Genomic DNA, 20,057 nt, shown 5'->3' with positions numbered 1-20,057 from the left:
CACCTTTAAGTCTTTACACCACGATTTGAGGACTTGAATAGTTCAGACATAGGTCAGGGGTTTGTTACAGGACTGGGTGGGTGAGATTCTGTGGCCTGCGTTGTGTAGGAGGTCAGACTAGACAATCATAATGGTCCCTTCTGACCTTAAAGTCTATGATTCTATGATTCTACATTGGGCAGTGAGTTCCACCATTGTGGCCCCACAGCTGTGACAACTTAGTCTCCTGCACAGACGAGCCTTTCCTTCCTTGTCAACAGATTGCTTTTTCTTGTGGAATAAAGCCACCAGGCCAAGTCACTGTCATGGAGGGACTGGAGCTCTCTCTCTCTCGCTCTCAGCTGGGGTCAGCACTATATAATGCTTTGAAAAGAGTCAGTTCAACCATGTTTAACTCGACTCGGGTCAATAGGGAGCCAGGTCATAACTCCATTACTCCTCTGCAATAGCCTTCTTCAGATCCCGCCTTAAAACTCACCTCTGCTGTGAATCCTGCAAAACACTTGACAATGGTTGGGCAGCTGGTGCACATGACTCCTGCTTACTAACTTCTGCCTATTAGACTAAACGTGATCATTTACTAGTTAGTGCATCACATGGTGGTGAGTTTGTGAAGTGGGATCTGGAACTGACCAATCTCAATTCATTCTGGGGCCACCAACATCCTATTAGCGGGGAATCCCTAGCACTAGGCTGTTGGGTTTCAGGATTGTTAGACTGGGTTCTCTTCCTTTCTCTGGGAGGAGTCTACACTCAGCTGGTTAGAGACAGCAGAGCCATTGCAACAACCCTTCTGCTTGGGTTGTCTTCAGTAGAACTGGTTAGAAAATGTTCAACAAACATTCCTTAATACCTCTGGGGAGAGGAAGAGAGATATCTCATCGCAGAATGGCTAATAACCCTATGGTTAGTGTTTTTCTCTCTGTTGGAGCTATTCCACTTTGTGCAAATCCTTAAGTATTCATTGGGCCAGAGAGAACAAGACTGATTCTGTAACTGGGTAGTTAGGACACTGACCTGAAATGTGAGAGATCAGGGTCAGATCTGTTTCCTGCCTGATTTGGCCAGCGCTGATCTGCAGGGAGTGGTCCTGGGCTCTCAACCTCAACACATGAGCATCTGTCACTTGATTTAAAGGACCACTCCCATGAGTACAGAGGCTATTAGAGATCTGTGAACTGCTCGCTCTATGATCTAGTCCAGAGGTGGGCAAACTACGGCCCGTGGGCCACATCCGGCCTGCGGGACCATCCTGCCCGGCCCCTGAGCTCCTGGCCGGGACGCTAGACCTCAGCCCCTCCCTCGCTGTCCTCCATCCCCCGCAGCCTCAGCGCCCTGCAAGCGCTCTGGCCTGCCACTCCTGCTGGGCAGCGCAGTGGTGTGGTTGCAGGCTCCTGCTGCGCTGAGTGGCATGGTAAGGGGGTAGGGGGGTTAGATAAGGGGTAGGGGGTCCCGGGGGGCAGTCAGGGGACAGGGAGAATGGGGCAGTTAGATGGGGTGGAGGTTGGGGGGGGCAGTCAGGGAACTGGGAACAGGGAGGGTTGGATAGGCTTGGGGGCTGTCAGGGGGCGGGGATGTTGATAGGGGTCAGGGCAGTCAGGAGACAGGGAGCAGGGGGGGTTGGATAGGGGGTGGAGTCCCAGGGGGGTGGTTAGAGATGGGGTGGTCAGGGGACAAGGAGTGGGGGGGTGTTTGATGGGTCAGGGGTTCTGAGGGGGGCGGGAAGTGGGAGGGGGCAGGGGCCAGGCTGTTTGAGGAGGTACAGCCTTCCCTATCCGGCCCGCCATACAGGTTTGGAACCCCGATATGACCCTCCGGCCAAAACGTTTGCCCACCTCTAATCTACTAGACAGGAACAAAGAGCCACGCTGTCTGAATGTATTGATATTTTGGCTTTTTTCACCTTATAGGCAGGTTGGCAAAATGAATGAGGCTTAGATCCATGCTATTAGAGGCCTGGGTTCTATCCTCGGCTCTGTTGATGTGAACTTGCCAATCGCTCTGTTATCTTGGCTGTAAAATGGGTAGGTGATAGTTATACCTCCCCTAAGGCAGGGTTTTGAGGCCTATGTTAATAAGGGATGAAAAAGGCAGAGAAATATCAAGAGGAGCCAAGAAACAGCTGGGATTAGAACTCACAAGCTTTTAGCTGGCACCTCAATGCACCATCTGCTAAGCTACTCACTATTGTGGAATCTTCCCTCACCCAGAAAAAAACAAAAAAACCTCTACACTCTCTGCATGACATTGCACTGGTTATGTGGAAGATTGCACTAGTTATGTCTTGCAAGATGTGCGCGGCATGGTAGGTCGGGTTAGGATTGTTTTTGGAGACCTGCCAAGCAGTTGTTAATAGCGACACTGAGACACACCACCAATTATTGAATGCACCTTTTTTTTTGTTAAAATCCAATTATACTGATAGGAAGAAGCTTCTGAAATATTTTTAAGATCCTATGTACTACTGATTTTTTTAAATGATAATTTTAGTTTTATCCACATGCAGCAAATTGTGGTGAAGAGTTCTAGCGAAAACAATTGTTCTTTGTTATTTTAAAGTGCTGCAGCATAGTTTGGTGGTGAAGACCAGGGCCGGCTCCAGACCCCAGCACGCCAAGCGCTCTTGGGGCGGCATTTTGCCGGGAGGGCGGCAGGCGGCTCTGGTGGACCACCCGCAGGCGTGCCTGCGGAGGGTCCGCTGGTCCCGCGGCTTTGGTGAACCTCCCGCAGGCATGCCTGCTGGAGGTCCACCAGAGCCGCGGGACCAGCGGACCCTCCGCAGGCACGTCTGCAAGAAGTCCCCCGGAGCCACGGGACCGGCGACCACCAGAGCGTGCCGCCCTGCTTGGGGCGGCAGAATTCCTAGAGCTGCCCCTGGTGAAGACACCTGTTTTCTGGTTGCAGCTAGGGCTGGTTGAAACTCAGAATTTTGTGGGAAATTTCAAGTTTGGTTTTGTTCTGAATTTTATTTGATCAGCGAACTGTTCAAACACACTGCCTTCTACACACAACAGCACGGTAAAACTACATGCTGATTTTCAGTTGAGGCCTGATCAACACACAATTTTATTACTGCTATAACTATTTTGGTTAGGAGACAAATTTTTACCAAAATGTTTGGACCAGTACAATCTCTAGGGTGGATGCAATTTTACTACTATAAAGGTGCCTTAGTTGTACACCGGGGATGTGGAAGCTTGTTTTGTTTCCTAGTGATTTCCTCATCATGGAAGGTCTCAGTGAGCAGCTCTCAACCGTTCTTGTACAATTGTTGACACAAAGCAGGTTTCCCTCCCCCGCTCTTTTGTCTCACCCCTTTCATATCTGTACACAAAACAGGACACCAAACATTTCAGTCATTGAGAGGATAGAGCAGACCAAACAATCACGATTTTTTTTAAAAAGGTCATTTTTTTCAGTAGTGTGATAACTGTATCATTAGCTTACAGTAACAGTAGAATTGGTCTCAGGTGGATCATTCAGCCAATTACTAGTTATCAAGACAGAGGGAAAGCAACATTTAATCTGTTAAAGAAACTACAGATTTTTCAGCTCAGATAATACTTACTGATAATACTTGCTGCCTAGTGGCAGCAAGCAGCTCTGCATTACCAAATCTGGGGGAGGTGAAGGAAATTCTGCACAGAATATTAATGTGACGTGAATTGCGCATTGTGCAATGGTGCAGAATTCCCCCAGGAATAATGGGGAGAAGAAGTGAGAACAAATAATCATGTCACTTAATACACAGCAGGAAGATGCTCAGATATTATGGTGATGTAAGTCTATATAGAATAGAATCAGAAATTGGAGCTTTATTTTGGACCTTCTTCCACCCAAATGTGGAAGATCCATTATCCCTGTGCAAGAAAACAGGAATAGAAATAGTGGGCATGAGTAAAAATCTCTTCTCGCACCCCCACTCCCAACAGAACAATATATCTGAGGGCAGTTATTCTGTACCCAAAATGGCTGTCTGCAACATGAGTCTTAGTTACTTAATTGTGCGATTCTGTCATCAAGAGATCTGAAAACTCCAGGGAATCTGTATTGGCTTTATAAACTAGCAATAAACACTTCAACTTAAAAATCCATCCTTTTACTAATGTAAACCCTTTGAAGCCTTTCGGTAAATGCTAGCTTTCATCAGCGGGTAGGGTTATATTTGAACCAAGCTGAGCTAAATAATGGAGTAAACCACTTTATTTTCCTGAGATAGAAACATTTTCTTTTTAATGTAACCCTATTTTATCTTATTTGACTAACCAATAAAGTGAAATGTAGCTAGCAGGACGGAAAGCTAAAATAATAGGAAGCAAACAATGCAGAAATTATTCATGATGGACAAGATTCTGAGACAGTCTCTCTTGTTGGGAAGTAACTTAATCCTCAGATTGCACCATTCATATACATTGATGAGTCATGGAGCAGCATTAGAGCTGGTTAGAAATTTTAAATTATAATTAATTTAATTTTAATAATTAAATTTTAATTTTGTGGGAAACATCATGGAGGTTCCCCCCCAGGAACATCACAGTTTTCAGAAAAACAAAACAACAGCATCTCTCCTCTCTACGTAAATATTTTGGGTTTGGAAAAAATGTTATTAAAATCTGTAGGGTTTTAGTTCCAAATTTCACCACACACTGAAAATGTCCTGCCCAAATATTTGGGGTTTGGTTTCCTTTGTTTTCCCCATGAAACATCAGAGGAAGTTGGACTCGACCTGGGTAGCAATATACCACATTCTGGTCCTAAACAAAGAAGGGGCTACATAGATGACAAACAGTTTTACCAGTGTTACACAAGAGTTAGGAAACAGCAAAGTTAAACGTACAGGTGAAATCTTAACTCTTTCCCCTTCTGCATATGCATTATTAGAGTTCAGGTAGTTTGAAGTCAACTGAAGTTTTGCCACTTGTCTTTAGTAAGATCAGGATTTGGTGCAAAATATAGACATATATGCAACTGAGATGAAAATTATCAATATATTTCTAACCAGTAAAGCAGAACTAAATGACAAACTAACTTTTCTGCAACACTGAAACAAATTTCCATGTGGCTCAAAGTGCAATGTATGTACTGGATAGCATGGAGGTAGTGCCACAGATAAGGCTGAGTTTGCTTCCACTTAAGCAGAGATTCACTGTGGTGTGCATGAGCTTTCATGCTGACCATATTAATTCCTTGTTTCCTTGTACTCCCCTATTAATCTGTCTGTGTCCAGTTGTTGACTCTGGAGATATTTAAGCCACGTCCTCCTCGTATTTACAGCACTACACCCTAACTAAAGAATGAATTTTCTGAGAATTTGCTAGTGAATCTGTTAATTAATTTCTGAGTTAAAATTAATTTTAAAAATATGTCCTTTAAAAATGTAACAGTGTCAAACCATTTATTTCTCCCTAAATAACCCAACCCAGGTCCTCCCTATCTCAATGGAAATGACCAAAGAACTAAGTCTTGGGTGGATCTCGGGCAGTGGGTAGTTTTTTTAAAGAACTTTTTAGGTCTTTTTCCCTGCTATTTTACTGAACTGAAAATGTCCCCTTCAGAGCAAGATGTATTAACAAAACACTATTGATAGTGTCATAGTCTTTGAAACAATTCACATAGTAATTTATTTCTAAATCACTGTACCTGCAAGCTTGTTTTCGTTAGTACTCTGTCTAAAGGGTCACCACTTTTCCCAAGGGCAGGACATGCAGCCTCAGTTGCTCTGGGACTGGGTGGTGGAGCTCCAGCACCCCCTGTGCCTCCTTGTGAGCTCCTATAGCAACTCCACCTTAGTTCAGACTCCGTGGAGATTTTACCTTCCTACGGAGTGATGCAACCCAGGAAGTGTTTACAGTGACCCGGGGCAGCCTTTTCAAAGTGAGGTAGCATTTCATAGGCACCTGGAGTATTGCATGAGCAAGTCCTGAGGCTAGCGGAGGAAAACCAAGCTTAAGAGAAAGTCCAAGTGTAAAAATAGAATCAGGCAGTCCATAAAAGCATTTGAAGAGCAATTAGCAAAAAAGACACATAAACAGAAAGTTGTTTTTAAGTACCTCAGCAGCAGGAAGCCTGTTAAACAACCAGTGGGGCCACTGGACAATTGAGGTGCTAAAGGAGCACTCAAGGAAGATAAGGCCATTGGGAAGAATCTCAATGGATTTTTTTGCATCAGTCTTTACTGCAGGACCAGATGTTATTCAAGCACGAGTTCTGAAGGAACTCAAATATGAAATTTGCGCAACTACTAACTGTGGTATGTAACCTATCACCGAAATGAGCCTCTGTATCAGATGACTGCAGGAAAATTAATATAACCCTGATTTCAAAAAACGACATAGAGATGATCCTGGCAATTACAACAGTAAGCTTAATTTCATTACCAGGCAAATTGGTTGAAACTATAGTAAAGAACAGAATTATCAGATACACAGATGACCATGATTTGTTAGGGAAGAGTCAACATGGTTTTTAAACGGGCAATAATGCCTCATCAGTCTATTAGGATTCTTGGAGGGGGTCAACAAACATGTAGGCTAGGGTGATCCAATGGATATAGTGTACCTGGACTTTCTGAAAACCTTTGACCAAGCCCAGCACCTAAGGCTCTTAAGCGAATTAAGCAGTCATGGGGTAAGAGAGAAGGTTCTGTCATGGAGCACTAACTGGTTAAAAGACAGGAAACAAAGGGTAGGAATAAATGGCCAGCTTTCACAATGGAAAGAGGTAAACAACGGGGTTCCATAAAGAACTGCATTAAACTATTCATAAACTATCTGGGAAAAGGGGTAAACAGTGAGGGTTCAAAGCTTGCGGATGATACAAAACTACTCAAGATAGTTAAGTCCAAACCTGACTGCAAAGAGTTACAGAGGGATCTCACGAAAGTGGGCGATCAGCCAAGGGAATGACAGATGAAATTCAGTGTTGATAATGCAAAGTAACGCACATTAGAAAACATAATCCTAACTATACATACAAAATGATGGATCTAAATTAGCTGTTACCACTCAAGAAAGAGATCTTGGGAGTCATTGTGGATGGTTCTCTGAAAACTATGTGAAGTGGTAGTTCAAAAAGCTAACTTCATGTTAGGAACCATTAGGGAAGGGATAAATAATAAGAAAGAAAATATCATATTGCCTATATATAAATATATTGTATCCTCAGTCCCTGAATACTTTGTGCAGTTCTGGTTGCCCTATCTAAAAAAAAAAGAAAAAAAGATAGATTAGAATTGAAAAAGTCCAGAGAAGAGAAATAAAAATGTCCAGAGTTCAAGCTTTATTTTTTTTGAGAAAAAGCTGAAATTTTCTTCTAAAACGGTTGATGCATAAGAATTTATGTGTATGTGTGTAAAAAGTCCATAGGCAAGGGGCACATTTTCCAAAAGTTTTAATGGTGAATTGTTCTTCTTCAGAGAATTGCAACCTTTCAAAATGGCCACCAGCTCTCATCTTTGTTGACAGGAATGAGGCTAAAGCTGCCTTTAAGCAAAGAGGTCCTCTTTCAATAGGAACACCACCATCTGCCATTATTTCCAAAGCAGTAAAGTCAAGCTGCCCTCACAGAAGCTGGTGGTCCATGTCAGCCCAGAGAGCCATCCTTGAGAATAGAAGACACAAGCTGTTTTGAAAGAGGGCAGTTCCTCTTGGTATCTTCTGAACTGAGTGTGGCTTTAGGTTAAAAATCCATCTTTTCCCTATAATGTTTTGTGTGCACGTGAGCGCTGATTTTCACTCTGACTGGAACAAGGGGGCTCTCAAGTAGCTAGATATCTGGCTTCCTTTAATTGCAAACACAAAAACCGCAGAGACAAACAGGGAGGACGAGTTTTTAACTATTTGGACCATTGCATCGCTCATATTCCACTTTTGCAGGCTAAGCTGCTGCGAGAACACTCTGAGCACTGATCCCGTGGCTGAGCCGGCCCACAACATTTTGGCACCTGAGGCAGGGAGCTCAAATGACACCCCCATACCCCCTCGTTCGGGCCAAAACTTTGAAAGGTCTCAATTCTGCCTTCTTCCTGTTCTACTCCTCTCATGGTACTGCTCTGCTACCTCCCCCAATAAAGGAGAAACTAATAACTTAAAATGCCTTGTTCCAAAATTTTAAGTAACACAACTTTCAAATGCCTGAACAGCAAACGTAACTTTTCTTGTCTGCATGGTAAACACTGGCATTTTTATCTGTTTGAATAATCAAAGCGGTGTTTTCCGTGCCTTCTTGGTTGCAAAGATTTGAACTGCTTCTGCTTCCTGCATGTCCACCGTCTGGGCCAGCTCATGCTCTATTGAGATGGATGCAAGGCTGACCTGTGTCATTGTGGAGTGTAGACGTGTTTTTATTAACTTCAGCTTGGAGAAGCTGCGTTCTCCAGTGGCAACTGTTACAGGAAGTGATAGAAGTATGTGCAGAGCAACAAAAGCATTTGGAAAGAGGCTGGTCATCTTATTTGTGCACATATATTCCAGAACAGCCTTTGGAGTAGATCCTGCTGAAATGTAACTTGAAAGGGCTTTCAGTTTGGAGTCTCTTATGGGATTATCCCCTGCCTCGTAATCAAAATGTCTTCTTCTTCGGTGACTTTTGTATTCTTGAATGGGTGGGAAAATAGCTTCAGTGTGAAGTTCCTCTGCCAACTTCTGTGCACTCTTCAGAACGGTTTGAAATCCCTCATCTGACCGGTCAGACTGTAGGTCTGACTTTGCTTTGTCCAGTTGTTCCATTGCGCCAGATATATCAAGGTCAACACCTTGGAGTCTCTTGCTTACAACATTTATTTCAAACAGTATGTCATGCCACAACACTAAGCCACACAGAAATTTGAAGTTATGTATGTTTCTGGTGATTCCATTTCCCTCTGCTACTGTTCTCCCAAGAACAGTTCCTGTCATAGCATTATCCTCCATAATGACAACTATGGCATCAAACTCAGCCATCAGCCCCACAATTTTAAGGAAGTTTCCATTGTTTGGCATATGTAGCTGATCTGAAGTGCCACACAGTGCTGGGTTTTGGGTAGCAGCATTCTCACAATGGCAATGAGCCTTTTCAGAACATTTTGCCAGTAAAGAGACTCTGATGCAATCTTCTCTTGATGCTGATCATCTATGGTGGACTTTACCCTTAGGCTCATCTCAAGCTCTTTCCGCCTATGAGATGCTCTCTGGTGATTTGCTGCCTTCTCATGGCATGCCACATTTCTAGCCAGATTTTTCCAGTCCTTTGTTCCTGTAGAACGCAATGTGGCTGGAACATTAGACTGGAGGAGTTTGCAACAAAAACAGTATGCAGTATTCTGGGTTTTTGAGTACCTAAGCCATGACCTCTCCACTTTGTCACCATTGGGGATTTCACACCAGGAATGTGTTGGATGGAAGCTTCTATTTTCATTGTCTTTGGGGAACATGAAGTTTTTCACTTGCTGTGGCCCATGCAGTACAAGGAAGTCCCTCAGGCTACTGCTCAGGTGGGTCCACAGTCCTGGATCATCTAGACTTAAGGAACTAAACTCATCAGCAGCTGTTTCTTGTGCCTCCACCACACTCTTCTCTGATCTACACTTTTCTTCAGGCATGTGCATGGTTTACATCCATTTGGGATGGAGATATGGATGCTGTGGTAGCTGCCAGGTCGCCTGCACTCTGACTAACTGGAAGATCAGGCATCTCTTCACCACTCACATCCTCATTGGGGATGGAAGGCTCACCGTGAACATGTGTGTCTCTGTATCTCAGGAGAGCTCCTTCCTGCTTAGACAGAAAAGCTTCTTTTGATTGCTTTCTTTTTCTGAATGCTGCCCCAGAGGGGCGTTTTCTTCTTTCACTCATGACTGCTGTTCTGTGCCAGCTATAGCGGCTCTCAACACTCAGTTGAAGGGGACAAAGAAGCAGGCTGGTAGCAGGGCCTGAGTGAGGGAAGATATCAGCCTCTTAAGGGCCTAACTGGCTCCTACTACTTCAGGAAATAGGAAGCTCCCTGAGAAGCTGGTGTTAATCAGTCCAGGCTCCTGGGGGTGCTCAAGAGGTACATAAGAGGCTCCTCCTCCTCCTCTCTCTCCCTGAAGCTCCTGTTGCTTTCTGTTATTCCCTCTCCCCTTTTCTCCTGCCTGCCTGTTATGTCTCTTGGGCCCCCTTCCTCCAGCACAGCCCTCCACCATCTCTGTGCATCTCGAGCAGCGAGAAAACATATGCACCAGCACCAGACAATTTTTCTACACTCTGGATCCTAGTGGTGCCCGTCCACAGTCTGGCACCTGTGGCAGCCGCCTCAGTTCGCCTCATGGTAAGGCCAGCCCTGTCCTATGGGCATGGAGAACCTAGCTCCCACTGAGGTCAGCCAGGGAGGCTGGATGTGCACATTGCAGGAAATAGACGGTCAGGGCAGCATAATCCACTGAAAAAACCGCGTCTTGCTAATTGCAAATCAGGCTCTCCCAGTGTGGCTCTTCGTCCTGCCTCTGTTGGCTGGAGCATGAGCAGAGCTTTATGAGACAGCTGCTGTGGCTGTGGCCAGCCATTGAAGCGAGTTTCCCATCGTCTCTCTTCTGGCTGTGGATGATCGACTGCAGCAGCCCTGCAAAGGCACCGGCCTCGCTCTCTAATGTCCATTCTCCCCTTGCTTGCATGGCGCTTCATGGACCATGGAGTAGCCTCATGAAAACATCCCAGTTGTGGACACAGGCACCAGCACCAATTCCACAAGCTAAAGTCCCCTTTGCAATCCAGGGAACCAGCCTGGGTTGTCTGGAGCGCAGGGTGTGGCCCACGGTGACTGCAGACACTGCCCCTGCTGCACAACGACTCCTGGGACCCTCTAGCCCATCAGCACTCGGCTCTCCCGCATTCTGCTGAGCGGCTGAGATCTGGGGGAACAGAAACCCTTTGTTAGAGATGGAAAATCTCCTCCCAGGAACACTCTGTCAATGGCTGCCAGAGGCCATCCCTGTGAAACCCCAAATGTGCAGCCCCTCGGATTCCCACAGGGGAGATCTCAGCTTATTCACTTGTCACCCGTGGCCGCAGTCTCTGACAGGGGGAATGTAGAGGAGGTTTTTGCCAATGGTCCCTTCTACAGGGCACAGAATGGGAGGAGGTTTGGCCTTGTGATGTGAGGCCTGGGTCTGAGAATCAGGGCTCCTGGGATCTGGGGCTCTGGAATGGGGTGTGGTCTAGTGAGTGGAGCTGGATTTGTTGACAGTGAGTGAGAGGGGCTTGTGCTGAAGGACCCTGGGTCAATCCCCACCAATTCCTGTGATGTCTACATGTGGCCACGATTTTACTTACCTCTCAATGTAGGTTATTTAGCCCATTCCTGGACACATGTGTTACATCTGCTGCTGGCCATCCCTGTGATGTAGGTCCTTCATCCACACAAGGACATGGCACATCAAGGTCAATCCAGCAGCTGTCATCTGGTCTTCACCTCCACAATGGACGGTGAGCCCTAGCCTGACCAGAGAAAGACAGGGTGGTGTTCTTCAGGGGAATCTGCTGGTGCTCCTGTATTCCCTGCTCCACCTCACACCTCGACAGGCTAAGGGTTTTCCAAAGATACCACTAATCTCAGATAAACAAAGCATCTGAGATGAGGTCAGTGTGGGTGGATTTACTGAGCAGACTGGTTCTAACGGAAGAACAGATTTCTCCCCTGCTCTGGGGAGATTCCCATAGGAAAAGTCTCTGATGGTGGGGGTGGGGGCAATGCAAACCCTCAGCCCCTTGAATGACAGGAAATCAGGACTCGGGGAGTTAAGGGGTGTCTCTGTCCTGCTGAAGGGAGCAGACCTGGAGAGCAGAAAGAGCACTAGTGGCATAGTAGGAAAGCCAGTGACTTCTACCTGTGAAGGTGGCTGAAGTTTCTGGCAGACATTAGAGTTCCGGGGGGAGGGATAGCTCAGTGGTTTGAGCATTGGTCTGTTAAACCCAGGGTTGTGAGTTCAATCCTTGAGAAGGCCACTTAGGGATCTGGGGCAAAAAAATTGGTCCTGCTAGTGAAGGCAGGGGGCTGGACTCAATGACCTTTCAAGGTCCCTTCCAGTTCTAGGAGATTGGTATATCTCCAATTATTACCTTTTATCCTTACATCTCCTTTGGGGATCTTTTTCCTAGGAATAAAATAAGGACACCACACAGAGAATGACATTGGAATCCCAGGGAAAAGGGATGATCTCAGCCAGGCTACATACCAGGAACCCAATTTTTGTCGCAAGAGCCACAATTACCCAGATGAGGTTTTCTTCCCCATTTGCTTTCAGGTTATTTACTCACAGTATTCATTTGTTTGCTTTGCCGGGTCTCCACTCTCTGCAGTTGTTCATTGGTTTTAGTAACAATCTTTCAGTTTTTGATTCTCTTTCCTCTTCTTACAGTGTAGCATCTGCTTAGCAATTTTTTTAAAATAAAAATAAATTTAAACCAAAATCCTGATCTTACATTGAAGAGGAAGGTTTCTGAGAATTTGGCTGCAGAACTTTAGTGTCTGCATATTTCAGTCACTATTAATTATTCAGGTGCAGGTCTGATGCAATCTGCACACTCAAGAATGCCCATATGATGCACAGGGGACCCTTAGAATACCTGTTAAAAGAAAAGAAGAGAGTAGATTAAAAGGTGGGGAAATCAACCAATGCATCAGCACGTCTCTGCATCATTGAAGCACCAGGCATGGGGGCAAAACAGGCTAAAAACCCCCATGGTTCTTTCCCACTAGACAGACATCCAAAAAGAAAAAGGCTTTCAGACAATTATTTCCTTACGCTCTGACGGGGTGAAATTCAACCCTGTGCAGCCAGCCAGGGCAAGGTCTGTGCATCACAGCGGGGTTAAGTGGCACTTCACTGCACAGGTGCTGGGAGACTTCGGTGGCACAGTTTTCCTCCTGGATTAGAACAGCCGGCTGGAATCCTGTGAGGTATAGAGCAGAGAGAGGTTAGGGCCACAACATTCACCTCAGAGGCTGAGCTTCTACAGACTTTTGGGATGTTCCCATCTGAGGAGGAGGATTTTGGCCAGCCCCAGCTCAGAGCTTTCAGTCACTTCAACCAGTGATTCTCTGGCACAGTTGATCTAAAGCAGCTGAACTTTTCAGGCCTTGCCCCCATCTCCGACCCCCCTCCCACCTCTCATTGCCCTCTAACAGCCCTCTCCCTTCTCTCGATCCCTGCCAAGCCCAAATACAGAGCCTAGCCCACAATCCTCCTCTCTTAGACCCTCTCCTCACACGACCCTCCCCTACCTTTGAGAGGCTGATCCCTGTGCCCTTTACCCAGCTCCTGGAGACATCATGGCTCCTCAGGACAACTGGGCAGTGGGTGGTTCCAACCTCTGTGTGGGGTGCGTGGTTTTCCGTCTAAGCATCACTGAGAGCCAGCACGTCTCGATTTCACAGGATGAGTGAAGTCTAGGAAGCGCTGCACTTCTTGAGGACTTCCAACTTCGCCCCATTTATGAATGGCTTCCACCTTATTTGCATCAATGGTAACATCTTCTGGGGAGAGGATGTACCCCCAAAACTCTGTGGAGAGTTGGCTGGAGGTTCCGCTTTTCCAATTCTGTGTTGAGACCATGCTGCCGAAACCTCTCCAGGTTCGGATGTGCTGCGTGTGCTGCTCTGGGTTCTCCAAAAAGAGACGTATTTCACCCGAATAGATGACACTGTCCCCAAATACATCACTGATGAAGTGTTTCAAGGTCAGGGGACCCTTAGTTAGCTCAACTAGCATATCAGTCCGTTAAAATGTCCATCGTCTGTTTTGAAATCTGTCTTCAATTTGTCTCTTGCCCAAACGAGGGTTAGATTGGAAATCCTTGCAGATGAAGTTTGATGAAACCCTTTGCAGATTTCCTGTGAGCCAACAATTGTGGGATTCGCAGCAGAGGGTCATGGTTTCAAATGATCACTTTGTTCAGGAGCTGATTGTCTAAAGAGAGGCGTAGCAGAGTCCCACATTTCTTCTTCCCCAAAAGGGCCTGCTCTTAGGACCGGTTTTCATGACTGCACGCAGGGAGATCCACTAATTCTGGTCCCAACAATGCATAAATACAGGGAAAAGCAGCTTTCAACCAAGGTGGTAGGTCAATAGGGCAGTCATAGTCCCGGTGCAGAGGTAACGAGTCCACATTTCTTTCCACGTTATCCATGTAATCTTGGTATTTATCAGGAACGCCACCATCAATCAAACCCTAACCCCTCCCCTTGACCCTCCCAAGCCCTACCCGTTGACCCCTTAGTCTCTCCCACCTGTCACCGGAAGTCCCGCCCCATGGGGGGGTTTAACTCCAGGGTCAAGGTGGCCACATGACTGGAAGCAAGGTGTGTCATGTGACCCCTCTAAGAACTCCTCCCACCACTCTCTACCAATCAGGATGGGTTTCATCCCAGAAGGACCACCCTGAGAGGAGATTTGACCAGTCAGGGTGAGTTCTGAGGTGGGGTGACCCATCCAGAAGTGGGTCGTGTGACCCCTCTAAGAACTCCTCCGACCGCCATCTACCAATTAGGATGGGTTTGACCCGATAGGACTGCCCTAAGAGGAGATTTTGACCAATCAGGGAGAATTCCAGGGCAGGGTGACCCGTCCGGAAGTGGGCCATATGACCCCACTAAGAACTCCTCCCAAGGCCCTCTGCCAATCAGAGTGCAGCACCATTACCCCTTAAGTCCCAGCGCCGGACAGATGAGGCCATCTCTTACCAAGGACACATGGTTTAGAAATCGTGGGAAGGCTGCTGAGAGGAAACCTGGACTCCTTCACCATCCCCGTGAGAACTTCAGACTGTCTTCATCCCAAGGGTCTTTGACTATCCGCGGAGAAAGCGCTACATCAGCGACAGTGCCGAGGAGGAGGAGGAGGGAGTGACCGAGGGGAGCCCTTCGGCCCAGCCATTGATGGATAAACCGGAACCAGAACCCCAAACCCAACTGCTTGTGAGACACCCCAATGAACATGGTGACCTCTCTTTGTCCACCCACTTAGAGGTGGAATGCGATTGAGGCTGGGGGGAGTCACCGGTGGACAAGGTGAATGGTAAAGACGTCACACAGGTAAATGAATGATTAAGAAGCAATCGCTTCTTAACGGGTAAGGAACCAGGAGTTGTGTAAATCTAAAAACAAACACTGTGGCGCTTACACTGTTTCTGTTCTGAAAATCTCTCAACAGCTCGACAATGCCTTTCTAGATGGCCTGGAAGCCCTGGACAGCGTTGCATGAAGCAGGGAAGATAACTGGGCCCACCTCGGTTTTGCTCAATGCCGATACAAATTGTTGAAGAGGACTCTGAGGATGATGGCCATGAGGGGTTTCGGAGGAGGCTTGGCATAGAACTAACTGAGCCAGTGCCACGTCGTGAGCGTAAAAAAGTCACGCAGACTATTGTATGCGTTGCTGTTTATGCTGCCCTTAAGCACTGCCTGAGGGAAAAGCTTTGTGAAGATTGCGAGGGCCGTGTCATAGATGCGCCAGGCCAACAGCCCCACGACTGAGTGTCTTGGACTTCAGTGGATATAAACCACAAGCTCTGGGGCCTATGTGCTGAGCTGGGTTTGGAAAGCTGATTAAACACCGTGATTGCCAGAGGTTCTGCTGTGCAATGTCTGTGCCTAAGCCAAGAACATTTAGTGCAAGGGGGGACCTTGTTCAATGCTGTGCAGTTGAGTGGAGCCCCTGACTGTGTTTTAAAGAAAATAACCTGCTTACAGCTGGAGTGGAAAAATTGGAGGCACCTTCTGGTTCATTTTCTTTAAAACACAGTCAGGGTCTCCACTCACTCACTTGCACAGCATTTCTCCAGTTATGGCAATCATGTGAACAAGGACCCACAAATTGTGGGGGTTTTGCTATAAAACCTGTTGAAAAATCTCTATTCAGGGGTAAGCCAGTTTGCTGGTCCCCGCCCCCGGCATGCTCGTAATAAAGGGGCCTCGTGTGATTCTGATCCAAACACAACGTGGGGTCATTTATCCACGACACGGCGTGATATTGGCCGTCTAGTCTGCATAAAAAGTTACAGATTCCTGCTTAAGGAAAAGACTATTTGTAAGGAATCTAAAAGGATTCAGCTAGAGAATGGTGAGGGGACAAACATGCGATAGAAAACTTGGTCGCTGTAAATTTTAAAATAAACCCTATTGAAAAGGGCTTTGTGACTATCTGTGTTTCTGTTCAAAGGCCTTTGGCCCTTAAATGAGCTAAAAGTGTTAATGAAGCATCTTGGCTTGGTTTCAAGGAGCTGTATGTCTTTTAAATAAAAAATCAATTGTTTGTGAGAAGCTAGCGCTTGTGGGTTTTGAGTGTAAAAGTGACCCATTTACAGCAAAAAGCTGAAATGTATGTTGTGGGTGGGGGGAAAATCCTAAGAAATGTGCTTACAGTAAAACAAGCAGGCTGATCAGACCTGTGTTTGAGTACAATACAGTTGACTTATCCTGTTGAACTGAGTGGGTTTAACCCCCCCCCCCTCACTGAATAGCCAGGGTGACTGCGATTACTTACCCTTGTTGCCATAGGGTTAAATTTGATGGGGGTGGGTGGGGGTGGATGGTGAGTTCTGATTAATATGAAATGAAATAAAACCTCAGGAATTCGCAGATGCTATTGGACAGTTTCAATATAACTGCTGGAGTTGGCAGAACTCAATTAGACAGTTTCAATATGACCCCAGGAGTTGGTGGAACACTATTGGACAGATTAAATATGGCCCTGGAGTTGGTCGAATGCTCTGGGTCATTCTTTCTAGAAAACACCCCCACCCCAAACTTTAAGCCTGAAAGAAACGTGTTTTAAAAAAAACAACCCAAGCCCCAAGACATTCATTGATATCTCCAAAGGGCCCCCCGCTTGGAAATGGGGACTGTTCAATACTCTAAGAAGGCCCCGCAGAAACATTTATTTTAACTTACAGAAAAAAGGAAAAAAGAAAAAAAAAGCCCTGTTGTGCAGACAGCTTGGTTCCCCCACCCCAGATCACCACAGGGGGTGCTGCGGGAGGGGTGCCTAAAGTCCTTAAGGATCTATTAGTTCAGAGCCGTGGGGATTAAATTAACCTGCTAGCTACTATGCTGAAGTCTGTTTGAACAATGGGCTAAGATGGTATAAAAACCTCAGGTCTGTTAGAGACTGTCCTTTTCAACAGAAACTTTCTTGGAAGGCTGCTGGACGGCAGACAGAGGTAGGGCTGGCTGGCTTGAACTCTGAAACTATACATTGTATAATGCCACTCTTTGCCCAGGCTGTCTTAGGAAAATCATGGTGCCTATCTTCATTGCAGCGTGATCTGCTTAGCATGGACCCAGAACGTTAAGCTGCAGTTCACCACCAGGCCAAGGTAAAAACCATTTTAACTATAGTTGTGCTTAATACTGTTTTAAAAATCTTTAAGTATTGCACAGTTTGTATAGGGATTTGGTGGTAATAGTAACTAACATTTTTGCTTGTTCTTTAACCTGAAGGCCCAAACACACATGGGGGAACGGGACAAGCATGTGCCTGCAACACTTGATCCCTTAGTGAAAGGGAACTTTTTTGCAACTGACTTTTAAATGCATGGGGGGGTGGGGGTTATTGAAAAGTATATGGAGGCAAACTTGGTTTAGTGTGTTTCTAAAGCTGCTAATTTGTGTGTGAGAGGGGTCTGGGCAAGGCATAGGTGTACGGTTTTAAAAGTACTTGGGTTGTTTCAAACCAACAGGGTTTTTTCCTGTGCAAAATGTGGTATAAAATGGATTTTAAAAGCAGTTTGATTTTTATTCTGCAAAATGAGATGTATTTTAAAAAAATGTTTGAGGTTTTTGTTGTTGTTTGTTTGTTTGTTGTTTTTTGGTTTATGTTTTAAGTGGTAGAAATAAACTCAAAACCGGTGTTTCTCGTACAGCCTGAACTGGATGATTTGTTTTAAAGCTGTGACTTTTTAAACAGAAAAACACCCTAATGAATATTTAGTTTTTAAGTTTACAAGACGGTTTCATGTGTTTTATAATAATGCTGTTTGCTCCACAGTACGGTGAAAACATGAGAGATCCTTAGAGCAGAGGAAAACAAGCTCAGAAGAAAAGGGAACGAGACAGCTGAAAGGGAAAATTCACCAGCATCAGTGACTGATGGATGGAAGAAGCCCAGTAAATATATTTTGCTTATTGGTTGGGTTGTTATATGAGGTTTTGTATTTGAAGTGAATACATAGGTGTGGGTGAGAAAGATGGTAAAGTTCAGTTTTGTAAAATGGTTCCCCCCACCCCCCATAGGCATGGGCAACTTTTCTGACAACACTTAGTCCGCGCTACAAGGACACCTCCTCCAGAACTGCCAAAGAACCAGGAATCTGCTTTGAGACTTTTAACAATGCAAAACAGCACAAGAGTGCAGATGAAGCATCCAGGCAGTCCAAATCTCATATACGGCAAACCCAAGGGCAAAACAAGACTCTGGTAAACAACAACCACAACTCCAGTTCCTCAGCGGCCACTGCCACAGCAAACCCTGAGAAAACACCCACATTCACAAACCCGGAGCATGCGTTCGAGGGACTCTGAACGTGCGCAGAACCACACACATTCACAAACCCGGAGCATGCGCTCTAGGGGTTGTGAATAAAACACCAAGGACTGACAAACCATTCTCCCAAAACCATAAGCTCGTCACCGCTCCCCTATATTCTGGTATTTGGGAACAGTTTGATGGTTCATTCAGAAAACTGATGGACGCTGTGTCCCCAGAGGGCGGGGGGGGGCCTAAAAAACGGCATTCTAAAGAGAGTTGGGAAAAATCTGACGCTTCGCTCAGAACACTGGTGACCTCTGTATCCTCAGGGGGCCTAACGACCGACCACAACTCACTTACTGGATGCTGAAACGAGTCTGTTCTTCAAAGAACTGACTGAGCCGAATACTAAAAGGCTAAACCTTACAGTGCCGAGCTTTAAAGGTGCCTAATGTACGTGAAGCCGAGCGATGCAGAGAAAGTGAAAATCAGTCTGTTTCTACCAGAACAGGGACAGAATGTAACTGCAACTCCCCAGAAACACCAAAGAGCTCAGAGTCTGTTGCTCAGCAGGTGCTGGATAACGTGAAGAAGTGTTCTAAGAAAAATGAATTCGTACTGCTAAAGAAGCTGGGCCAGGCTACAAATCTCTCTTCATGGAACAATAAAGGGACTTTTGTGTACAAAGGCTCTGTGGTTAATGGTTCTAACATGCTCGACTTAGTCCGGGCCGTGACCCAGACGCGCTCAGTTCCTAGCAGACATGGACCTTAAAGATGGGATGTGTTTATGAATGTCATGGCGGAACGGAACGTACCACCTTCTGTCATGGGCACTGCGGCCAAGAGAGCTCTATGGAACGTCTCACGACCTCGACCGTCACTTAATCCAGAGGTGAAAGTAAGCTGGTACGGGCCAGTACGGAGTACCAGCCAGAGCCAGTACGCCGTGCCGGACCGCACCGGCTTCCTCAGCGGGGATTTAAAGGGCTCAGAGCTCTGGCAGCTGTAGAGAGTCCAGAGCCCTTTAAATTCCCCTTGCAGCTCCAGCAGCTGGGTTGGGGCTGGGATTTAAAGGGCTCACAGCAGGGGGGAAAGTAACTTCCAGGACTTACCGGTACTGCCAGTATCCTGAGGGGGCGTGGCCTCAACCGGAAGAGATTTAAAGATCCTGGGGCATCGGCTGTGGCTGGGAGCCACAGGGTCTTTAAATTAACCCTGGGCTCAGGGGCAAATTAAAGGGCCCAGGGCTCAGGCCGCCGCAGAGCCCCGAGCCCTTTAGATTCCCCCCGCAGCTCCGGCAGCCGGATTCAGGTGTGGATTTAAAGGGCCCAGAGCTCCCACGGCTGCGGGGAGCACCGAGCCCTTTAAATCTGGCCCCAGCCCGGCTGCAAGAGCTGCGGGGGGAAATTAAAGGGCTCTGGGCTCCCTGCAGCCGCCAAAGCTCTGAGCCGTTCAAATCCTGCTCAGGAAGCCGGTGCGGTCCGGCACGGCATATTGGCTCTTCCTGGTACGCCGTACTGGTCCGTAATGGCTTATCTTCATCTCTGCTTCAGAGAACCCACGGCTGCGGGGAGCCC

General features: G+C 46.5%; 2 long non-coding RNA genes across 2 annotated transcripts; both read right to left on the bottom strand.

Annotated features, from left to right (window-relative positions):
* Positions 1-10,095: 10,095 nt before the first annotated feature.
* LOC123353268 lies at positions 10,096-12,328 on the bottom strand. Its single transcript, XR_006574445.1, has 3 exons — positions 12,270-12,328; positions 11,286-11,450; positions 10,096-10,864 (listed from the first exon to the last, which is right to left on the bottom strand). It is a non-coding gene; the product is annotated as an uncharacterized LOC123353268 (long non-coding RNA).
* A 38-nt stretch (positions 12,329-12,366) lies between these two features.
* LOC123352964 lies at positions 12,367-13,377 on the bottom strand. Its single transcript, XR_006574339.1, has 3 exons — positions 13,237-13,377; positions 12,758-12,905; positions 12,367-12,578 (listed from the first exon to the last, which is right to left on the bottom strand). It is a non-coding gene; the product is annotated as an uncharacterized LOC123352964 (long non-coding RNA).
* Positions 13,378-20,057: the final 6,680 nt, after the last annotated feature.

This window comes from Mauremys mutica, chromosome 19 (genome assembly GCF_020497125.1).
Source record: "Mauremys mutica isolate MM-2020 ecotype Southern chromosome 19, ASM2049712v1, whole genome shotgun sequence".
Classification (NCBI taxonomy): domain Eukaryota; kingdom Metazoa; phylum Chordata; order Testudines; family Geoemydidae; genus Mauremys; species Mauremys mutica.
This window is presented reverse-complemented; position numbering and strand designations above follow the sequence as displayed.